Source organism: Nannospalax galili, unplaced genomic scaffold, assembly GCF_000622305.1.
Source record: "Nannospalax galili isolate Female #2095 unplaced genomic scaffold, S.galili_v1.0 scaffold632, whole genome shotgun sequence".
Lineage (NCBI taxonomy): Eukaryota > Metazoa > Chordata > Mammalia > Rodentia > Spalacidae > Nannospalax > Nannospalax galili.
The window spans coordinates 1,566,969-1,574,071 of record NW_008332816.1 but is presented as its reverse complement, the minus strand read 5'-3'; positions in this window follow the sequence as shown (position 1 = coordinate 1,574,071).

The window sequence follows — 7,103 nt, the reverse complement described above, 5'->3', positions numbered from 1 at the left end:
AAAAGCTGTTGTGATAAACAACTTCTAAAATCTCTGGTTAACAGGTAGAATCTGCTTATCTTGTCTTTGGAGATCAGAGGAAAGGCAGGCTGCTTCTCAGCAGAGTTTGTTTCCCTTGACTTCAAAGGTCAAGGTGCTTATCAGCTCAGTTCCCTTTTTTGGGCTCCAAAGTCTGTAGGTCCCTGTTGGGGAGGGGGGAAGCTGCTGCTGTTTGGAACCCTAACAGTATCTCCTTCACAGCTGCTCAAGGCCCTAAGAATAAATGGTGATTGAGTCCTCAACCCATCTTGTGGCTCAGAGAACATCACATAAAAAGGAGCAGAAAGGAAATAAGAAGCAGAAAACAGGAGCAAGGTCTATGAAGTGCCATCTTCTATGCCTGACATAGACATTGTGGGCCTGAACTCAGAGAAGCTGTGCTTACCTGCCCTGGCCTTAAAACTGACCCTAACAAGAATCATCATAGGTCTGTGTGGTGGCGCACACCTTTAATCCCAGTACTGGGGAGGCAGAGGCAGGTACATCTCTGTGAGATTGAGGCCAGCCTGGTCTACACAGCAAGTTCCAAACCAGCTGCCCCCACAGGGAAACCACGTCTCAAAAAAGCAAACAAAAAAAAATGAATCATGGTGGGAAGGGATCATAGGACCCTACCATTTGATGGCTGAACTATTGACTATTGATAGTTTCTGAAAGATTAGGAAGTCATTGGTCTTTAGTTGTGTGCTCACTGGTAAGCTAACAATGTTCCAATGGAGAGTTCCAAACCTTTGATGGCATTGATGGCTCTAGTTGAACTCACCTTTATCTCCCTGGGGACAACCTTCAAAGCTGTTCTTGCCTCTTTGCTGGGGCTCAAATCCTGCTGGAATAAGGGCTTATTAGCTTTCATGCCTGCATGCCATTCACTCTCTGTCATGCCAAATTTTTCCGAGAGACCTGTGAGAGCACAGCTCTAACTAAACCACCACAATGTTCCTCTTCAGTTAGAGTTTGGGAAGTAAGAATATTTATTTGGGCTTACCAACAAAGTTTAGAGGGTGAGTTACAAAGACATGATCTGTCTTGGGTTCTTTCTCTCCCATATTTGAGATCTCTCCCATATGTGAGATCCACACCATCAGCATGAGACCGACCCCACAGTCTGCGTGCTCCATTTCCAAGATGAGGACTACCCCTCCCCTTTTTCCCAGTGTACTCAGCATTTCTCAGCATCCCTTTTTAGGGGGTTCAGTTCTAGTTCCCTCAGAGGACGCACACACCCAACACTTCCCAACCCAGCTTGAGCATTGGTATCTCATCTCCGAGGTTCCTCACTTGGAGGCTGTTGTGAGCACTTTACTCTGAGTGCTGTTCATGGTGTTGCTGGAAAGAAAGACTTACATGAGTGAGATGCCCAGACCAGAAAGTCAGACACCTCACGTTCTCTCTCTAGCTTTGGCTCTTTGTTTTTATATGTTTAGTGGGCACACCGGTGGAAGCCCTGTAACTGGAAAGGAGCTGCAGAGGGGGAGCCTTTGAGAACCGGGGATCGTAGAACAGTGGTAAAATGAAACTATGGACCAGATGGAAATGTTTGAAGAGCAGTGAATTTAGAGGGATGGGGAAGGAGAGGCAAGAAAAAAGAAAGAGTAATGTGCATGAAAAGGCCATACGGAGACTTGCTATTTTCTAGCCTAATTGAAAATTATAAAATAAAAGAGTTTGAAGGCGGTTACACAATATGGCTGGGTAATGCTGCTCTTAGGGGCAGCAAGATGCTAAGCTAGAACCCCAGTGCCAAGTTTGACTTACCTCTGTGTGAAGTGTTGGCCCCCAAGCATATAGGCCCTTTGCCTTTCTGCCAGGTTGCCCTCCAGAACTAGATGGTAAGACTCCAGTGCTAAAAACACTATAGTCATTGGTTACAAGTTATAAAGGAATCAAGTTGAGATTGAGCTGAGAAAGAAATCTCCCTGCTGGCTAGCTTTCGAAGTGTTGGGAGGTGGTAGGCAGGCTAGTTGGAGAGAAAGGGTATCAACGGCTTTACCGGCAGTGAATTCTAGGAACTCCAACACTAACTTGCCATACATGAGATGTCTACATGTGCAACAGTGGCATTACTCTTTTTTAATGTACATTTTTAGTGAGCTTTTGTCCATTTCATGCAATGAATCTTAATCAAGTCCACACCATCTTACCCTCCCCCACCAGATTTCATGAAGTCTGCCATGCATGTTAAGGCCTATCCAGCCAAGCATTTGTACCTTAATGTCCCTCAGTGCAAGTTCATCCACTTGAGTCTATTTAGCCCATCCAGAATCGCGCCCCTAAAGAAGATCCACTCTCCCTCACCCAACAGCATTCTGCAGACTCATATTCGCTACACTTTGGCCATTTGTGTCCTTTTGTGTTGATGGCCCTCTGTTGCATGAGGGAGCCTCATTTATGGGAGTTGAGAGATGGATTAGTATCTCTCTACCCCTTGAACCACTGTGTTCCATGAGCCTTAGGTGTAGAGGTTTCATCGTAGATGTGTCACTTAGAGTAGGGCAATTCACAGACAATCTCTGTGTGTGACCAGTTGTGGAACTCTATAATGATCTCTGTCTGTTGCAAAAGAAGCTTCTTTGATGATCTGCAACTGGGATTCTTGTCTGCGGTATACGGATCCATATTTAGCACACAATAAGAAATCACATTTGTCTAGGGATGTGACAGCTTGGGGTTTTCTTTAAGATCTATGACCTCTCCAGCTATGTGTATTTGGCTAGGTTTCCAGTACCACATATGAGTTTCCTCCCATTGAACGGGCTTTAATTTGAATTAAGTAACTGCTGATTATCCCCAAGATAAAAGTGCCACTGCTCCCCCAATACAGTTTGCTGTGCGGGTCATTGTTGTGGTTATTAGGCCTTGAAGGTAGGGTTGGACTATCAACAATTTCATATATGATTACTGTATTTACATGATTTCTACCTCTTACTCTCATCCTCCAACTCCTTCCATGTCCTCTCCATTCCCTCTCAATCTATTACCAATTTCTAACTGTATTCTAAACACTTATCCATATACACACAGATAGTTATAGCTCTCACCCCTCATCAAAGAAGCTTCTTTTGCAACAGATGGACACAATTACACAGAGCCACAATTGGTCAAAAGGCAGATAACAAATGACTGTGGGATGTCTAGCCTCAACTGATACATCTGCAATACAATCTCTACACCTAAGGCTAAAGGAGCATCACAGAAGAGGGGACAGAGAGATTGTCAAAACGAGAGGAGCAGGATGCCTGCTGCTAAATAACATCTTCTAGACATGACAGGGAGGCTGTGCCCAGGAAAGTTCAACAATGTGGTTGGTTAAGCAAGATCTGCATAATGACAATAGCAGTTGACACACCAACAGGGATGGGAGAAATTTCTCAAGATCCCACCCTTGGATGAAGAGTTCCAGGATGCTGAGAGATGGTCTCCAGGGATGAGCTCCCTGCTAGGCTATCCAATCCCAAGTGACCAGACCCCCCAAACGTGTATATATGAGCAACTCCTTCCCCAGCCTCCCAAGCACTGGGATCACCGGGAATGCGTGCCACCATACCCAATTGGGATGTATACCTTGACGGAAAATCTGTGATGTGGAAAATGGAGCGATGACCACATTGGAGGGTTTCTCTAGGTTCTTCTTTCAGTATCAGAATGAAGCAAGGATCTTGGTGAGGTTAGTCAGACTGTTACCCACTGAAGTCGATGAACTTCCTCTCACCAATAGGCCTGTCTTGGTCAACTCATAGAGCACTCTAATTCCATGGCTTCACTTGTCTCTTCTCTTCTGAGTCGTTTTTTGCAAGTCACCCCTTTGTGAGTAAAGGATGGATTAAAGTGGCCTGTAACCTAAAGAACAGGGTTCTAAAAATCCAGAAATGTCTCCAATAAACAGGACAAATAAGCCTATGAGAGTGAACACACCTTCTGTACCCTTTCATAACAACATTGTATGTAGTACAATGACACCCTACTTTCTCTTTAGACTATATATATGATTGTTTTTGAGACACGGTCTCCCTGTAGCCCCAGTTGGCCTGGAACTCATTATGTAGACCAGGCTGGCCTTGATCTCACAGTGATCTGCCTGCCTCTGCCTCCTGAGTGCTGGGTTTAAAGGTGTGCACCATGCCTGTTAAGATTATCCTTTTGGTAGAACACCAGAAACCAGTAAAAGCAGAGAAAATTGCCAATGGAGAGGAAGTCCCTGTGACTTCATGAGAAAACTCAGCTTGATGGACTTTTCTTCAGGACCACATGCTCATCTGTTACAAAACTAATCACAGAAATGATCTCTCTTTGTTTACCTATTTGTTCAGGACACACTGAGCTCTTGTGTCCTGTTTTCTTAATCTCTCCCTAACTGCAAATCTGCCAACCACATTCTCTATTTTCCTATACATACAACATATTTCAGAAGAGAAAACAGCTTTCTAAAACAAAGGGCCAGAAAGACACCAGCAGGGTCTGACCCAGGCCTGTTCCAGGCTCCAGTGTTCTCTACTACTACCCAGGCCACATCCACCCTGGGAAGAACTTTTACCTGTGACTACAGTCTCCAGAGATTTACTGTGTAATAAGCCCAAGAAGAGACTGTAGCTCTCAGATACAGAACAATTGTACTGTGGACCCAGGATTGTGGTGAAAGGTCCATTAGGCTCAGGAGTGAGACTGGCAGTTTGAATGGGATGAACTTGGGATGTGGTTGACAACATGGAATCACGTCCCTTGTAAGGAACCAACGGCTTAGCTGGACTGACATGGAGGGCTTGACAGGACCAACTGGGAGGAGCCTGTTTCTTCTTCTGCAGCAAGCAGGAACGGACCAACATTGGCACATGAGCAGGATGTGGTCACGATAGTCCCAGTTCACACTCTGCAAAGGTTACTGTTTGCTGACCACACAGTTTATTCTTACTCTAATGTGGTAAAGAGTAGGGGCCCTGTGAAACTGTCAGAGATCCAGTGTTCAACATACCAAAGCCCAAATGAACCCCAACACCCACTAACATCTCCATCAAAAGTTCTATGAGCTTATCACTGTGCTGTACAGATATCCAGAACGTCGTCATCTGGTGCAGCCACACTGTGATCCCAGCAATCAGCCTTTTCCCACACAGGAAGGTAGGGATTTGGACAAAATCACTGCACCATGCACTTAAAATCCATAGTGCTAAGGAAAAATGCCTAGATTGACACATGTCTTCTATGAAAAGAGAATGAGTCTTAGCCTCTTATCAGCAACTGAGTGATCTGTCATTTCTGGATTCTACATACAAAGAGTCACATTATCTTCATGGCACTGGATTGGTGATGTTGGCACAGGCTAAACTCATGTTGGAAGGTTTTTACACCAGAGATTCTATAATGAATTTTTTCAGTAGGTAAAGTTCCAGAATTAATAACAACTCAGAGGTGCACCAATAGCATAGTGTTGGACAAATATTATATAGGAAGGGAAGGAAATGGATCTGAAATTAGAAAAGCCCCAACAGTGTGGACATTAGAAGAGAAACTACAGTCACGTGGAGCATAGTGTCGGCATCATCAAAGTTGTCTGAGAATCCCAGTGGAGTAATGGCCATTTAAGTGTTCAATGATATAAAAGCTCACACTCATAATAACTTCAAAAATTTTAAATTCTGGTGGGTAACCAAGAGCAGGAACAATGGCCAATGTTGTTTGAGGGTCTATGGACTCTGGTCAACAGCTTCTAGGAAGGGATTCTGATCCTGAAACTGAGGGCTTTTTTTTTCATCAGCCTATGATGTCTAGAAGGGCAATGTCCCCCTGTTACAAGGTAAATCCTTTTAATCTATTTTTATTTGTATATGTATATAGTATAAGAAGCTTCTATAGTGGTAGGTTACATTGAAAGACATTTAGGAATGCAAATTATATTCTATAAGCCCTATATACACAATAGAGTACATTAAGTTGGGCGGGGGACAATTTGGAGAGGATATAAATCCCATCAAATTATTTTGTATGAAAATCACAAAAAATGGAATAAAAAAGAAAAAATATCTATGAATAAGCTTAATGAAGTAGGTTATAGACTTCTACAAGAGGTTTTTAAGAAAGAAAGAAGATCCTAGAAGATGGAAAGAATCCCCATATTCATGGATAGGCAGACATATTATTTTTAAAATGGATATATTAATAAAATCATCTACAGATTTAATTCAGTCTTCATCAAAATCCCAATGAAATTCTTCACAAAACTAGGAAACACAATCCTAAAACTCACATAAAAGCACAAACCGCCAAATATCCAAAGTGCCCTTCACCATAAATCAACACTGGAGGCTGCCACACTAAGTTTTCCCCTTTTCTCTTCTTGGGAGGCTTGTGCTTGTGGAGGCCCCAGGGCTCACAGACTAACATAAGACATTTTTAGTTCAGGTTTTGTAGCGTTTCTTTGGGAAGGAGTGACTTACAAAGAAACAGCTTCTCTTGCCCCTGGCTGGCTTACACTTTTTGGAGGAATGGGCAATTTGGAGGCCACAAGGTGTTACAGCACCTGAACTAAATTGTATTCCAGAGCCATAGGAACAAATGCAACATGATAATAAAACAAATATTGACATCCAGACTAATGGACTAGAATGTGGCCCAGGAGTAAATCCACACAGTTACAGCCAGCTACTTTTTGACAATAGTTTTTAAAAATCCATTGGAGTGATGGCAGACTTTAACAAATGGTGCTGGGCAAAGTGGATTTCCACATAGAAGAATGAAATCTGATCCATATTTGTTACCCTATGCAAAATCAATTCAAAAAGAATGAAAGACCTTATTATAAGTCCTGGTACTTTGCTGATCCTAGAGGAAGAAACAGGTAAAAGACTTTAAAATATAGGCATAGGCAAGGATTTTCTGAATAGAACTCAACACATAGAAACTAATCTCAAAATTGACAGATGGAGTTACATGAAATTAAGACACTTCTACACAGCAAAGCAAATAGTCTTCAGTGTGAAGATGGCATAAAAATGCATAAATATCTTTGCCAGGCACATCAGAGAAGTGATTGAGAGCTCAGATATATAGTGAATATATTTTAAAGTCTTTTA